At 44.8% G+C, this 17,312-nt stretch overlaps 2 non-coding genes across 2 annotated transcripts in view; both read left to right on the top strand.

Annotated features, from left to right (window-relative positions):
• Nucleotides 1–87, top strand: part of LOC138154649 (small nucleolar RNA SNORA73 family) — a 264-nt gene extending 177 nt beyond the window's left edge. Inside the window, exon 1 of the small nucleolar RNA XR_011166655.1 lies at nucleotides 1–87. This exon is cut by the window's left edge and continues 177 nt beyond it. This is a non-coding gene — a small nucleolar RNA (small nucleolar RNA SNORA73 family).
• A 200-nt stretch (nucleotides 88–287) lies between these two features.
• On the top strand, nucleotides 288–482 carry LOC138154648 (small nucleolar RNA SNORA73 family). The gene has a single exon (XR_011166654.1). It is a non-coding gene; the product is annotated as a small nucleolar RNA SNORA73 family (small nucleolar RNA).
• The last annotated feature ends 16,830 nt before the right edge of the window (nucleotides 483–17,312 follow it).

The raw sequence follows: 17,312 nt of genomic DNA, 5'->3' as shown, positions 1-17,312 counted from the left end.
TGGGCTTTGTGTCTGCACCTGCATATTCCTAAACCTTCTCAGAGTCCGGGACTGTGACTGAGGAGACAAACCATGCAGGAAACATTTCTATTTTACTGTCCCAGAGTATTGTTCCATATAGTTGGAGGCTGGGATAAGATTAAATTATTAATTTTTTTTTCCAGTGCCCTCCTCATATGCAGTATTGCTTCTAGACAAGAGGTGAGTAATTCTTTATTAACTTTTTTTCCTTGCTAGGGCCTTGTGGCTAGCTTTAAAGTTGATTCACTTGTCTTAAGATAGCCATCCCAACGTGGATATCCTGGGGTCACTCCCCAGGCTCTGTTCAGGTGGCGAAGGGGAGCATAGGGCTTTGCCCTGTGATGTACAGTCCCATTCCACAACGTTGGACATCAAGCTGGGCCTTGTGTCTGCACCTGCATATTCCTAAACCTTTTCAGTCTGGACTATGACTGAGGAGACAAACCATGCAGGAAACAATACTGTTACTGCTTCAGTAATTTGTGGACTGAGCCTAGGTAGGAGTCTGAGGTTTTTTTTGTTGTTGTCTTGCTTTGAAAATCTAATCTCTTTCCTCTTGACTTTTAGGGTTTTCATATACAGAGAAAAGTCTGGAAGAGACCTGGGGTGAGTGGACAGTAAATTTTCTTATAGATGTTGAGTGGAGTGCTGAAAGAGTGAAGCCCCTTCAGTGTGGAATAAGACCTGAGCTCTTGGTACCTACCCCTAGCTTCCACCCCACCTATGTTTCTCAGAAACTGCCTTGCTGAGAAAGGTCACCTTAGCCAAGATAAGGTGACAGTCAGATGTCCCAACCTGCAAGATCCTTTTTACCCCCAGTCTACTCCTCCTTGGAGCAAACCCCCTCTTTGCTGAGCAAACAGTTCCTTTCACACCGTTTTGTCCTTTGTTGCTGAGTTTCCACCTTTAGACTATGAGCCCTGAAGGCCAGCCAGTGGGTGGGTGGGGATTCAACATTAGGGTCTATATAAACTTGCTTTGAGCTGTACCCCCTTGCACTCCCTTGCTGGTGCCATCTTGGGTGACTGGTTGGGTCCTTTGTCATGAGAAAGCAATAAAACTCCTTATTGCCTTAAGAATTACAAACACTCCACAGTTATGGTGGCTTGTCTGGGATCCCCCTTTTTAGGAGGGCTCTCTTCCACACCAATCCCAGGGCAGGCGCCCACCAGTGAATTCCTGGTGGCTTGAGGACTGTGAGACTTCTCCTGGTTGGGCAAGGACCCAAAGAGAGAAGATCTTGAGGGAAAAACAAAAGTAGAACAGAGCTCCTGATCCTGCTAGGGAAGGCATCAGGAAAGGGACTGAACTAAGGAGGTCACATAAGTTTGTGCGCATAGACCTGGGTGAGGGTCCTGTAGGAGGACAAGATCTGTTGAGCTCCCTGGGTGACCAAAAGATTTAGGGCCTAGACAAGAACTATTGAGCTATGGGGAAAACCCAGTCCAAAATGGGTGGCAAAGATTCTCTTCCTAATATTCCTGAAGATAATCCCTTAGTGGCTAGGCTTAGCAGTTGGGGATGAATTACCAAAATATAGAGGAAAAGATGACAAAGAATGAATAAGTATTGTTTACTTTGGGCAGGCACTTAGCTCAGGAAATGCCATCTGGCCACAAGTGTGGATCCCTCTGAGGATTGGGTTTGCCAAAGATTGAATCTGTATGTGTGGACTCAAAGGAACCCTTCAATGGGGAGGAGAGTTCATATGCAACCTTCCACACAACAGTTTGTGATAAGAGGGAGAAACAACCAGCAAACCCACACCCATGGGATGCTCTCCCTCAGCTAGCCTCCAGCATTGGCCCCTGCACTCTGCCCTCTAAAAGACTTCAGGATTTGATTGATTTTGCAGGGTCAAGCACACCCTCATACCTGTCTTCAGAGGGAATTGAAACAGCTAATTAGAGAACAAGAGAATTTTTCCCTCCCAGGCAATGTCAAGGTCTTCCTACTCAGAAGTACCCTGGTACCCAGGGAGAATAGATTATGTGAATGTTCCCCTTAGCCTATTGAAGTTCAAAATTTTAAGAAGAATATGAAGAAGCTAATTGACCCCTCAGGGGTTGCTGATGAGGTCAGTCAGTTCTTAGGACCTAATGTATATACTTGGAGGGAGAAACGGTAGCATTTCTAAATATATTATTGAAAGATTCAATATTGAAAATATTTTTTAGTAGAGAAGAAGCACAGATTAGAAGAGTTGCTGTTAAGGCATGGGATGATGTACACCCTGTAGCCTGCAGTGGTCCCAGAGTGGGAAGAGAAATTCCCCATACAAGATCCAAATTGGGACCACAATAATGCAGCACACAGGGAAAATATGAGAGAACTTGGAGAAATTATAATTGAAGGAATCAGGAATGCATCCCCCCAATGTCAGGTTCAGGAAAAGGATGAAACTCCATCTGAATTTTTAAACAGACCAAAGGAGAGCATAGAATGGTCTTGATCCAGAGGAGCCCCCATTACTGACTTTGCTAAGATTTTATTTTGTGACCAACTCTTGGCCCGATATCAATAAATTACAGAATTTAGAAGAATGTCAAAGTAAGCCCCTGGAGGAAGTCTTAGCAGTAGCTTACAAAGTATATGCAGCAAGGCGGGGAAAAGAAATTAGAAAGAGAAGCAAGAAAGGTATGTCAGAATTCTATTACACTCCCTGAAGCAACATGAAGAACAAACATCTGCTAAGTCAGTAATGAACAAACCCTCAGGATATCAGGGAAGAGGAACTCACCCTGCAGGCCAGGTTAGGAAAGGAACAGGTCCCCTTGCTCCCTTAACTTGTTGTTTCCCCCTATTTATTTTTAGTTTTTAACATTCATTTCTACAAGATTTTGAGTTAGAAATTTTCCTCCCCATTTTTCCCCTACCCCAACCCCAAAATAGTGAGCCTACTGAATATCTCTTCCCCTAATCTGTTCTCTCTTATATCTCCTCCCATCTCCTTCCCCCTCACACACTTTCTTGTAGGGCAAGATACATTTCTATACTCCAGTGCCTGTATGTCTTAATTCCCACCTTAACTTGTTATAAATGTGGATTAGAAGGCCATATGAGGTGGGACTGCCTGCAGAGAAAATTTTTTTCTGTGTCAGGGGTTCACAGACCAAATCCACCCATGAAGCCCTTGATAAATTTGAGGGTGAGACCAGGAAAAGAGAAAAAATGTTTTTCTAATTTATATAGGAGCTACTTGAGCATATATTAATAAATTGCCAAAAGGAACTAAACTAGGGAAAGAAACTTTATCTTCTCTGTTAAAGGGGCAAACTTCCTGTACCCCTTAGGGAGGTCTTAGAATCTGACTATGCAGGGAACAGCATTTTAGAGAAGTTTTATGTAGTCCCAGAAGCTGGAGTTAACTTATAAGGCAGATTGGATTACCTGATTGTCCCTCCAGTTGATATCATAGGGAACCAGAATCTTAGGAGAATGCTGATGTTAAGGGGAGGAAGAGGAACACCAGGTTTAACCCTGACATTTGGACTAAACCTCAAAAAGGGACAAATTAATGTTCCCCAGGTAATTATCAAACTCTTGAGACCATGGAGCAGTGGTAAGTTCAGCAATACCCGATTCCCTTTGAAGGGAAGTGAGGCCTGAAACTTGTTATCCAGGGACTAGAAGATGGGTTACTTGAGCCAGCCACTGTAACGCCCCAGTCTGCCAGTCAAGAAAGGAGATGGGGCTTAAAGACCAGTCTAAGACCTGAGGGCAATAAATGATTATTGTACAGTGTGTGGATGATTTATTGGTGACTGGAAGAAAAAGAAGTCAGCAATGCATCAGTTCAGTTAAACTGAAGGAAAGCTAGGAGGAAAACGGCTCAGTGTCTGTAGAAGTAAACTACAATTTGCAGAAAGGGAAGTAAAATATTTTGGTGTACTTAAATAGTGAAGGAAGCGAAAGGCTAGACCCTGAGTGAGAATATTGCAAACCTTGCTTCCTTGGTGTAAAAGGGAACTGGGACTAATAGGGTACTTGCAGAAATTGGGTTGATTCACATGCTATACTGACGAAACCTTTGTATAAGCATCTATTAGAGGAAGAAGCAGATTTGATGAAATGGGAGCCTGAAAGACAAGAGTTTTCAGGGACTCAAACAGGCCTTGTCACTCCCAATGTTAGCCTTTCCCTTACCTGGAAAAACCTTTTCATTTGTTTGTTAATGTTAAAGGAATAGCTCTTGGAGTCATGGCACAAATAAGAGGAGAGTTGCCTTCCTCTAACATCGTAAACCCTATTGCCTGATGATGGCTCACCAAGCTGTAGCCCCCACTTCCACAATGGTAGAAAAAAGCAGGAAGCTGACCTTTGAGGGGAGTCAGATAGTGTCCCACACCAAGTAAGATCCATATTGGACCAGAGGATGGAAAGTTGCTCACAGATTCTAGAATTCTGAAATGTGAGGCAATCCTATTAGAAAAGGATGATTTTGATCCTGAGCCCAGGATAACAAAGCCCAGCCTCTTTCCTTTCTAGTTCCCCCAATAAAGAGGCACCAGAGGAAGGACATTGGTGTATGGAACTTAGACCAGGGGAGACTTGGAAGAATCCCCAATACCTGGAGCTCTTAAACTTTTTCTCGATGGTTCTTCCAGGGTGGTGGAAGGAAAAAGGAGTGGATGTGCTATAGTAGATGGGGATTGCACTAGTAGAAATAGGGAGCCTAACCAGCACCTGGTCAGCCCAGACTTGTGAGCTTTATGCATTAAACGAGGCTTTCTGGTTACTTGAAGAAAGAGTGGGAAACATACTCTTAAACTTGGGGCATAATTCATGTGTTTGGAAAAATCTGGGAAGAGCGGAGCATGACAGATCATAAAGGAAAAGAATTGGTCCACACGACCTTGCCTACTGGAAGTCTTAAGAGAATCTTTTATTGAATTTAAAAATGGGTACTATGGTAAAGATACTGATTATACAATTGATGGTTAAGATCCCAGGATATCTACTTGTACAGAATTGGCCACACCCTGTTCAGTTTCTTAAGGTATTTTTTATTTGGGTCAAACCCTTTAGCTTATCTGAAGAATGGCAGTGGGCAGCCTCCAGCAGTTGTATTTGAAGTCTCACGAGATAGGACATCCAGCCCTTTTTTTTAATGGCCAGGAGTATATGTATCTGTATATATATAGAGAGAAATATAATTTTAAATGTTTGTGTATTTGGCATTGTGATTGTAAAGTAAAATTTAAGGTAAAAGCCACGTGTTTCCTGTATTGGGATAATTGCTCTAATTACTATATTGAACAGTGTTTCTATGTTTACATCCATCAGCACTGTACAAAATCAGTGCAAACTCAATTTTTGCATGAATTGTTTGTCAGTGGTTTCAGAAGGGGTTTTGTTAATCAGAAATCAAGGGTTTTTATAAAGCAGCAGCACAGCTCAGAAATGAACTAATTGCTATAGCTGATGGGATTGAATTAATGCAAGTTAGACAAAGGTTAATATGTGATTATAGGTATATGTATTTCTGTAGGGTAAACAAAAAATATAACAAATTATAATCTTTTATGGGGTAACCATAATGGCCCTTGACATAGATGATTTAAGGAAATTGGCTTGCCTCATGGATCAGGAAAGTCAGCGGTCACTTCTAACCCAGAAGCAAAAAAACATTGTAGATTAGATAGAGAGCTCAAGGAATATTACCTGGACAAGTACAGCAAATAATCACCTTCCTAGGAATAGTGGTGGTACTACCGTGTTTCCCTGATAATAAGACCTATCCCGAAAATAAGCCCTATTGAGATTGCTATTGTAGTGAAGGTGATCCCCTGCGCTACACGCTACATTTCGGTACTCTCTGTATGCACTGTTCCCCCCACCCCCCCACCGTGAAACACCCCCCCACCGGAGCACGCCGGGCTCCGAGCTGCATCCAATCAGCTGCAGCAGTGAGCGCGTCATCCTGTTCTTCCCCAGTGATTTGCTTGCTGGCGCCATTGAGAGCAGTGCCGCGGAGGAGAGCTGAGGCAGGACAACATAAAAACCCAGTATGTAAGCGGGAGTGAGGGGGCATGATGGAGGAAAAAAGAACTCAGGGGGCATGATGGAGTGAAAAGGACTGATGGTCATAATTTTATTATTCTGTCTGTTTTGACCCCCAGACATGAGTAAAAAAAGGAAGAGCTATACTGTTGAGTATAAGAAAGCAATTGTAGAGGAGTCATATGGCAAGAATCTTGCAGTTTTCTGTAAAGAAAAACTTTTGGATCTTCGAATGGTCAGAAAATGGAGAGCATATTATAATAACCTCAATCAACAGGTAGATGAGGGAAAAGGGAAAAAGCGCAGGTCTGGATCAGGTCGGCAGCCCTTATATCCTGACTTGGAGGTCCTCATTGGTGAATGGATTGCTGACAGGAGAGCAAAGGCCTTGGTTGTGCGCAGGGCTGATATTCAAGCATTTGCCCTTTCAATGGCAGCAGAGTTTGAAATGGTCTCAGAAGGATTCAAAGCATCACAACACTGGTTGGACGGTTTCCTACAACGGTACAGGTATGAACTGTCCTTAAGAAGATCAACAGCACTGTTTAAGCTGGAAGATGCTGAAGTTATTAAACGTGCACTTGCATTCAAGTCCTTTATTGATAGGATTGACATTTCCAAGTACCAAACCTGCAATATGATTGCTATGGATGAAACTGCAGTGTTTATGGGACAAGGATCTCAAACAACAATTCCTGACAGGGGTGCAACGTCAATCTACATTCCCACCACTGGCTATGAAAGTGCACGGGTCACCTGTGTTTTGGCAATTCGTTTGGATGGAAAGAAAGCCACACCTCTAGTCATCAGTAAGGGCAAGAAAGAGAAGATTGAATGTGTATCTGGCATTTACGTTGTTGAAACCGAAAAAGCCTGGTGTACACAAGCCGTTATAAGAAAGTGGGTTGATTTAATGCTGCCACTTGTTATGCGAGGTAACCAAAGAGGTCTGATAGTCTGGGATTCAGCCAGCACTCACCGCGCTAAAGAAATGAAGAACTTCCTTGCAGAGAGAAGAATAGATCAAGTAATGATTCCTGCAGGAATGACTGCCTATCTCCAGACCCTTGATATTGCAATAAAGAAGCCATTCAAGGACTATTTGCGCATGGAAGTCAATGACTACATTGAAAATAGAATGGAAAGAAATCAGCATGGAAACTTTGTGCAGCCCTGTCTGCAAGAAGTCGTGACTTGGGTGAAGAAGTCATGGGATAAAATTACTGACAGCTGTGTCGCCAAGGCACTACGAGCAGGTTACCTGGACAAGACATATTCATTTAAAGAGAGCTATATTGCTGGACATGACAGATTGGGTCCACTTCTTCTGAAGGAAATGGAGGCGCAAGACATCCAGGACGGAATTCAGGGTATGGACACTTATGACACTTATGTTGTTGAAGAAGATGACATAATCATTATTGAATAAAGGTACTTTTTTTTGTTCACATTTACCTGTTTATTAAAATTGCTGTCAATGTTCATTAAAATAAGCTCTCCCCTGAAAATAAGCCCTCTGGTGTTTTTCTGTCCAAAAAAATTAATAAGACAGTGTCTTATTATCGGGGAAACAAGGTACTTGTTTTATGTACCTGTTAACCCATTCTTATTTCCTGTTTTTCTAATTCAGCAAGTGGTATATAGGGGGGAATATAGAGATATAGAAAATTATAGATATAGAGGTTTCTAGTCTTCACTAAGGGAATGTTCCCCTCCCTTCAACATCTGCAGGGTAGCAGAGCAGTTAATCACAAGGATGAGTAGTTTTGTTTGTACATCATGCCTCTGGACATGGTCCCATGATACACATTCAAATGACTGACCTTAAGCAAAGATAAGGAGTAAACAAGGTCAAAGAAGGGTTTTTGTGCATTGTTTGCATTCTTTCAGTTCACTAAGACCTTCTGCTGGGAAGAATATAAACTCTGTGTGTTTCTTGTAATAAACAGACTGTTGACTACACCGCTGTCTCTTTATTCTCACTGATTACTAGCCCACCAACTGCAATGACCACAGCACAGGTGGACCATTAATTCATAAGGGTGGGGAATTGGGACCAAATGTTGGCTAAAACTCCTTTGTTATCCCCATTACCTCAGAGTAAATGTAAATCTCAGCTTGGCCCAAGACCTCCATGCCATTAATGACATTCTACCTCCCACATCCAGTTATCCCTTTTATTCCACTCTACCTTGTTTATTGCTGTGGACCTCTGAATCAATACCTTTTTGCTTTTACTTAAGAACATGACAGTACACCTCAGGTTTTTGCTGAACCTCCCTCTCAACCTCTCCCAAGTTTTGTGTGGTAACCTTGCCTCTGTTATCCTCTCATCGATGGAGCTGCAAGTGTGAGAGATGCTGCGGCAGTCACAAGATGTCAGAGAGTGCACGTGACCTCTGAGGGGGCGGGAGCTGGGAGATGTGGCTGAAATGGCATTGAGCTCAGGACCAAGCTAACAGCCTTACACCATATAGTAGAAGAACAATTACAGGCTGAACCTTCATTCAGCCCATATAACCCCTGTGTTATAAAGAAAAGGAGTAGACAATGGAGAATGCTCACTGATTTAAGGAAAATTAATGACATCTTACAGCCCATGGGAGCACTTCAACCCAGATTACCTTTACCTAATATGGTTCCAGAAGGATATAGAGTAATGATTATAGATATAAAAGACTGTTTTTACTCTATTCCCCTACATCAAGAGGATAGAGAAAAATTTGCCTTTACTGTTCCTTCAATTAATTTGCTTCAATTAATTTGATCAGATTCTACAGCCTATAAAGTTGGGACATCCAAAAGTTGTCATTATACATTACATGGATGATATATTATTGGCTACAGAAAAACAGGCAAAGCTACAAAAAGTTTTAAAGGAAGTATTACAAACCTTGTCTGAACAAGGACTAATAGTAGCCCCAGAAAAAATAGAGCTTCCTTTTAAATATTTGGGATATGTTTTAACTGATGTTGTGGTGAGGAAAGAGGCCCCAGAGATACAGCCCCAAAAATATAAGACCCTCAATGATTTCCAATGCTTAGTGGGGAGCATACAGTGGGTTAGGACTACTGTGCCAATTCCTCCATCCATGATGGCACCTTTATATGATTTGTTAAAAGGAGATTCTGACCTGAGGTCCCCTAGGAGTTGGACTCCTGAGGCTTTAACAGCTTTTGTCACAGATCCAGAAAGCTTTTGGGGCCTCCACAGTTAGATAGAGGGCAGGGGAAGTGTATGTTACTTGCCTACAAGATGAGCCCCTGTTTGGAGTGATCTTTCAGAGTCATGGAATTATTGAGTGGATATATCCTAAACATAGTGGAAAAGCTTTGGTTCCTAAATTAGAACTTGTAAAGGAGTTTGTCACGGGGCGATACAAAGAGTCATCATGGTCACTGGACGCCCACCAAAAATATGGATCACAGGCTTAGTAGAGTCTATCCAGGCAGGGAAAGCTGATGATGTTTTGGATTTATTGCCATACTGTCTTCAAAGTTCTCCAAAGTTACCTATTTTAGCCCAGGTGTTTCAGCAGTTTGAGGTAACAATGCCACATTGTATTGTTAGCAAGATTCCAGTGGATGGCCCTAATGTCTTTACAGATGCCACTAAGCAAGGGAAGGCCAGCATTTATTGCCCCCAATTAAGAATACAGTTAGTGTTGGATACAGTACCCTTTAATTCCACTCAAAAGAATGAACTATGGGCTATCATAAAAGTTATAGAGAAATTTCATCCCCCTTTTAATATAGTGACAGATAGTCTGTATGCCTGTAATGCTATCAAAATGCTACTCGATACTTTTATTAATCAGACAGCATCTAAGATCGGGAAACTGCTCCTGTTGGCGCAAGAACACCTAGTTCAGCTGAAGGTGCCTATATATATCATCCATATCCGTTCACATACAGCCGGAGAAGGACCAATATTTGAAGGGAATAAAGTGGCAGATGCTTTACTAGGATCAATATGGATAGGGACTCTTTCTCCCGAGGAAAGAGCTATAGCAGCACATAATAAATTCCATCTGTCTGGACGATCATTAAGACACCTTTATGGTATATCCCGCCAACAAGCTGCTGATATTGTGAAACACTGTTTAGCTTGCATGCCATTTAGACCACCTCCCTCTCACTCCTCTTTTAATCCTAAAGGAGAAAAACCTAATGAAATCTGGCAAATGGATATTACTCACTGGAAGCAGCAATTAATACATGTAACTGTTGATACACATTCCGGATTCCTTATGGCTTCCATACAACCTGGAGAAGCAGTTAGGCATGTAATTGCATATATGTTTTATTGCTTTAGTGTGGCAGGAGTCCCACATACTTTAAAAACAGATAATGGTTCCTCCTATACAGCCAAAAGTTTTGCTAAATTTTGTGATGAATTTCAAATTCGCAATGTTTGTGGTATTCCATATAATCCGACAGGGCAGGCTATAGTTGAGAGGGCAAATAGAACGCTGAAAACAATTCTTCTTAAACAAGAAAAGGAATAGAAGGATGATGTTGGGGTGAAACCTTGGAGAAAAGTGACACAAACAGCATTACATATGGCAATGTATACCTATAATTATTTAAAATTGGGGAACGGTGACCTAACACCTGCCTTAAAATTTTGGCATGTTATGCCCAAGCGGGGTACGCTAAGAGCAGGGATGCACATAAAAGAAGACAAAGAAAAGGGGAACCGAGTGGTGTGGAAAGATATGAAAGGCCAATGGCATGGCCTGGGGCAGGTTCTAACATGGGGACCAGGATATGCTTATGTCATTCCAGATGGAGAACCTGAGACAGGAGGATCTTGGGTGCCAGCAAGAACAATCCACAGGTACCAATCCCCAGGACAAGGTGTGTCAGAAAGGGAAACACAAGAAACGCCAGAGAAGGAATAGGGGACTGGGAGCCAGAAAGCCGAGATGGTGGAAATGGAGGAATCGACAAGAAAAAAGTGTTCCAGGATGTATTGAGCTCAAACCACATAACGTGTCCACTGGACGACGACGGGCTCGAGACTCTACTCACCCGTCAAGCCTGAACATTACTATGTTGGCAATCCCACATGAACAGCAAGGGTCTCCTACTGGTAACCTATCTGCCGACCTCTCTGGTTGCAAAGTTGGGGAAATGGACACATGGTCACACATAGTGGCCTGTAGTACAGGACACCCAATGCGGGGGCAGGTGGGAAACATCACAGACATAGAGTTGATCTTTTGGGACAGTCCAGGAAACAAGACATGGCAGCAATTGGCAGCACCTGTCCCCTGTGTTAAAGCAAGGAGATGTCATCACGACCTCTGGAAAGTCTGGGCCGCCATGAACACAACTCAGGCATGGGTGACGGTCTGCCAGTGCACCACCTTAGACACAAATTGCACTGACAATACATATGAAGTGTGGTACCCCATCTTTGCAGATGGGATGAACTATACCCATTCTCACGATGCGTCTTGTGATAGGTTTTTATATAAGCTACTGGGGGAGGTTCGGGCCCCGCAGGGTTATGCCTTTTTAGATTGCTCCAGCATCAATACTACTAAACTTCAAAGCATTCCCCCTCAATATAAGGTGGAAGCGCATGAGTGTGACTTGAAACAATTAATAAATCTGTACAGCCCAAAGAGAGGTGCAATAATATTAGTTAAGCAACCCAGGTATGTCATATTACCAGCAAAGGCCGTGATGCCCTGGGCAGCATCCCCAGGAGAAGCGGCTTGGAAGACTTTGACAGATATGATAAGGAGGGAAAAGCGAGAGGGATTGGACCTTGTGTTTGATGTTGTAAATTTAGCTATTTCTGCCTTTCAAGAATTTCAGATACAGCAGCTATATGACCAAGTGGGATATATAGTGTCACAATTGAAAACCTTTATGGACAAGGAAACGAAAGCATGGGATTTGCAAGCTAGAATAGACAAAGGTATTCAGGGGGAAATATCAGCCCTGAAAGAAGCTGTTCTTGCAGTGGGTAATGAAGTAGCACTAGAGGAGGTTATGCAAAATATACCCTGCCATTGGAAATATAAACCCACAATATGTGTTACTCCTCTACCTTTAAACCTTACTCGGTCTAAATTTCCTGCATTATGGGAAAGGATAGAGAAACATTTACAAGGCGCTTTTCGAGCAGCCAATGTATCTGAAGAAATAGAACAATTGACATTCTTAGCCAGGGAAATTGAACAAGTGGCTAATAATTTTACCATACCATCAGGTGGGCCCCAAGATTTAGTAGATTGGATACGTGGTCATTTCACCACTTCATGGCTTACGGGGCTGGGAGCCTCCTTGGTGCAAACGCTACTTATGGTTATCATTGGTTGTATTGCACTTCGCTGTGCTTTTTCTATTTTACATGCAAGCTTGCGACATGCTGTTGCTATGGCTATTCCCCTTGGTGGTCACCTGCAAAACAAGAAAAGGGAGATGATAGAGCTGTGAGTGTGAGACATGCTGTGGCAGTCACAAGATGTTGGAGGGAGTGCACGTGACCTCTGAGGGGCAGAAGCATGGAGATGTGGAGGCCGACGTTTCATTGAGCGCAGGGCCGTGGGGGCCTGATTGAGCCGTGGGTGTTAGAGACACTGCGGCAGTCACAAGATGTCAGAGGGGGTGCATATGACCTCTGAGGGGCAGGAGCTTGGAGATGTGGAGGCCGACTCTGCCAGGCCGTAAGGGCTGACATGGCATTGAGCGCAGGGCCATGGGGGCCAACTCTGCCAGGTTGGGAAAGGCCGATGTGGCATTGAGCGTGCCCCATAAACACAGACTCCTCTTAACACATACTCCTTTGCCCTGCACTCGGGAGTGTGCATGATTGGCCCCCTTATGGCTTGTGGCAGCTGGAGGGGGTGCACATGGCTTTCTGAGGGACGTTGTTGGGACAGCTTTGCCTGGGGTTAACGAACCAGGAACAAGGAATTTTTGGGCACAGTGACGTGAGAGTAATACTCTCCATGGCAGTGCCTAAAGGACTTCTGTGAAGGACTTTGCTCCTTTGTCTCATATGACGTACTCGGGAAAGAACATGATTGGCCCCCGCAAGGCTTATAAATAGGGGAGACAGAGGAAGTTAAGTTAGTTCCTGCTTGCTTGTTGTGCAGTTAAGATGTAACTGAATAAACAGCTTCGCATCATACTTTCCGTGTCCTGGGTGTTCTGTGGGGGTAAGCTCTTCTTGGAGACAAAAAGCTGCAGATGTCCGAAGGCCGGGAATAAGGTAAGACACGGCCGGAGTTGGGAGTGAGATCCCAAAAGGGGCCGACTCTGCCGTTGAGCTGGAAAAGCTGATGTGGCATTGAGCGTGCCCCATCAACAGGGACTCCTCTTAACACATACTCCGCCCTGCACTCGGGAGTGTGCACAATTGGCTCCCACATGACATGTGACAAGAGGAAGGAAGAAAAGGATATAAGGGAGAAGGCAAGGGGAAGCTCTGTTCTGTTCCTGCTTGATTGCCACACTATTGACATGTAACTGAATAAAGAGCAGCTTTGCTTCACAACTTCTGTGTCCTGGGTGTTCTGTGGGAGTAAGCTCCTCTTGGAGACAAGAGGCCGGAGACGTCTGAAGACCGGGAATAAGGTAAGACATGGCCGGAGTTGGGAATGAGATCCCAACACCTTATCATGCAGTACTCACTATAGAGTCTATCAAGGTCCCCTTTTGAGCCCCTCTGCTCTTTGCATTCCCATTTATTCCCTCCGTTATGTGCTCTTTATGGAAAGGAAAGGAAAGGGACTAGAAGCAGCATCAAGAGTCTGAACTTTGAAAGGGATTGAAATTTAATATCTACACAGACAGCAGGTATGACTTTGCAATGCTGTGGAAGCAATGAAGATTCTTAACCCATAAAGAGCCAGGTTACTAGGTCTGCTACTCCCCAGGCGACCTTTGTCAAAACTGCTGGTCCCTCATGAACCCTAGTGGCTAACCAGGCAGCCCTCTCACCCCTGCCCCCCCATTCCTAGTATGGTCTCTTGCACCCCCACCTACTGATCTGGCGCCAGCTTTAACAGAGGCCTAAGGCTCGGTCTCTCCAGAAATAGCACACCAATGGGAACTGCAGGGGTGCACCTGATACTGAAAAGAGGCTTTGAGAACCCAAGTTCTCTTCCCTCACCAGTTGTACCAGCCATTGCTGAGGCACCTATATCACCTATGCCACTGGGGACCTCACAAGCTTTATGAACTTGCTGTTGGTGGGCTAAGGAAGTGGTGACCAAATGTCAGTTGTCCTCTGTACAAGCCCTCAGGCTTCCACAAGGCTGCTTTCTACTCCCTATGTCCTTTGAGATCTAGTACATTGACTTCATCCAGTTGCCCCCATGCTGAGCATATAAGTTCACCCCAGTCATGGTCTGTATGTTTTCCAGCTGGGTAGAGGTTTTCCTGTGTTGGGTGACCACTATGGGGGGTGGTAGGGAGGCCCCTATGTGAATACATTATCCCTTATTTGGGGGTCCAACAGGATGATTCAGTGAACGGGAAACCTGTTTTACAGTAGGCCAGGGGCTCAGGGTGATTGTAGAGACCTGGGGGATCTGCCAGCACCTACATTGTTTTTACCACTGATCTCAGGGCTAGAGGAAAGAACTAACGGTGTTGAACCTCTGAATTCCATGCATTCTAGGTAAGACTTATCCTTTGCTCTCTGGTTACAACCTGTAGGCAAGACCAAACTTCCCTGTATGAGGTTGTCACCAGGTTGCCCTGCAGATCTTTCCCCACTCACCTCATATTGAGTTGCCTTCAGGAATACTGTGTCAGGCTTAGTCAAAAGATCAAGATCTTGCCTCAGTCTCATTCCCTAGGTCTGCTGCCTTGAAGCTAGCCCCTCTAGGTAGACTAGAAACGAACACTCCCAAGAACCTGGGTGGAAGGGGCCTCTCACAACATCTGCCACCAGACTCCAGGGGTTGACTCATGGATTTATCTGTCACGCCTAACAACCACCCCCTCTCCTGAGTGGACTTCTGAACCCACTGGAGGCCTGGCCTGAAGAAAACTACATCTGAGTTACCCCCCCCCCTGCCCAAGAATCTGGACCAGGTCTGTGAGAAGAGGAGCATCCTCCCTAGTTGAGCCACCCCCTCCCATTTTTTCTTCACCCTTACAAGCCATTTGCAGTTTGCCCGTATCTCTTGGTCACCCTACCTTTGGTTCTGATTTGCTTTGGCTATATTATTTTCTTCCACCATGCCCCTCACTCCCCTTACCTTGGGTTTCATTTCAGCCTGTTCCTGCTTGCTTGGGGGTGCCCAACTACAATGAAAGGCCAACCTTTCCTCCACACCTGCTCACCCCATGCAGAGGCTGTCAGGCTGTTTAACCTGTCCAGCTGTTGTCTGTGTTGACCCACAAGGGGCCACTTCAGTGCACCCTATCGCTGCCAATAGTTGGGGGTCTATTGAATTGGTAGCCCAAGCCCACCCTAGTAAAGGTCTTAGATTCTCAGAGAATGTCCTAAACAGCAAGATGTAAGAGGCCCAGAAAACTAAATGAGCCTGGTCGTCTCAGGAATTCAACGTTCTCCTCATGCCCCCTACTTCTGGACTTGGTTAGGCAAAACCCATATCCACCTAGCCCTCAACGGCACTCGGGGCCCTCTTTTCACTGGATCCACCTGGGTTTCTTCAGCACCGCACCCCCCCACCCCCCTGCTGCTTTTTGCTATCTATCAAATCATACCTCTGGAACTCCTGTAAGGGACACAGATCCAAGATGGTGAACTACACTATTTGGGTGAGGGAGATTGACTTCATGGCATGTAGCCCTGCCTTCTCCTCTGATCCTAGGAACCAATACAACCCAAGGGGCCTCTGACTCCCAGTTCAGCTCAGATCAACCCAATGGGTTGAAGCTCTGGCCTGACCGAACAGGGGCAGAAACTATCTTTTGGGACCAATATCGAGGGTACCTCTAGGTGGAACACAGGTGTGGCCTGACATCCAACGACTCCCCTAACAATCCCTGTCTGAACCTTGCTATGGGCATGCTTCTCTCTCAGTCCTGGCTCCTGTATAATGACACCTCCCCCAGGAATGTGGGTGGCAAGGGCACACATAAGAGGACCACTATCAACCAGTTCCATGGCTCCCTTACATTCTTCCTTACCCTACCATCATCCCTAGGCATGTCTTTTTGGTGTGGAACCTTCCTTTACCAGATTCTCCCTCCCCAGTGTATTGGGCTACGTACCAATGTTCATGTTGTGCCCCACCTCCAAAATATTCCAGGCACCACCCAGGCACCTAGTAACCATGGACTCCCATGCCTGGGGCATGTCCCTCTGCCCCCACCAATCCTGGCACTTGGTCCAGACCCTACCCTTCATTGTAGGGGGCAATATTCTGGTTGCTACTGGGACTTGAGTAGGAGGTCTAATTTCCACAAATGAAGTTTTCAAGAAACTGTCCCTGATAGATGACTGATATGAACAACCAGATAGAACTCACAGCCCAGAGGGGTATCTGTGCCTTCCTCAAAGAGGAATGCTGTTTTTACATTGACAGTTCCCAAATGAAAAGGGATAGCATAGACCAAGTTTGTGCTCTTGCCAAACAGTCAAGGGAACTGGCCAAAGGAACCCAATGGCATGATATGTTCAGCTCCCTTTCCCGGGGAGTGGGAATTTTGATCATATCCCTCCTCCTTTATGCTGTTGGGATACTTATTGTCCTTGCCTTCATTGTTCTTGGGGCCCCTTGTCATTGGCCTTAGCCCATAAATCCAGTGTCAGGTAAATGAAGTTACTCAGCCTGTAACTGTTCTTTGGTCTGCAGGACACGTCTCAAACATTCCTTTGATCCAAAAGGGGAGAATGTGAAAACAAGCAGACCCCTGGTCAAACAAGCAAGGGCTACTAGAACTGCCCACCCCCCTCTCTGAGGAAGAGGAAGGCACTGCCACTTTGAACCTTGCTTTTCCTGACAATGCTTTAAGGCCAAACCTGAAGGCTGCAAGGTGCATTCCACTACCTCACTCACCACTAGAGGACTGGGAACTTTCCATTCTGACCCTCTTCCTTGTGTCCTGTACATGGGGTTTCTCCTAACTTCTGTGAAATGGGGGAAATGGAAACCAAACCCGAGGAACCGTGGCAGTACCTGATTGGGCCAGGACAGGGCCATTCCCACCCAGCTTTGCAGTTTTTGTCTTTATACCCTATGCAGACTTAATCCTAAAGCAAGCTCAGTTTTGCCTGCAGCTGCCCATGCAAGCCTCCAGCTTGAAAGAAATAAATCCTGCGTACAACCTAATTCTGTTTGTATTTC

Source organism: Petaurus breviceps, unplaced genomic scaffold (genome assembly GCF_028583685.1).
Source record: "Petaurus breviceps papuanus isolate PSGF00001 unplaced genomic scaffold, PetGlider_PUasm1.0 91041, whole genome shotgun sequence".
NCBI classification, from domain to species: Eukaryota; Metazoa; Chordata; class Mammalia; order Diprotodontia; family Petauridae; genus Petaurus; species Petaurus breviceps.
Note: the sequence above shows the minus strand (reverse complement) of the source record. Positions and strands in the feature narration are given on the sequence as shown.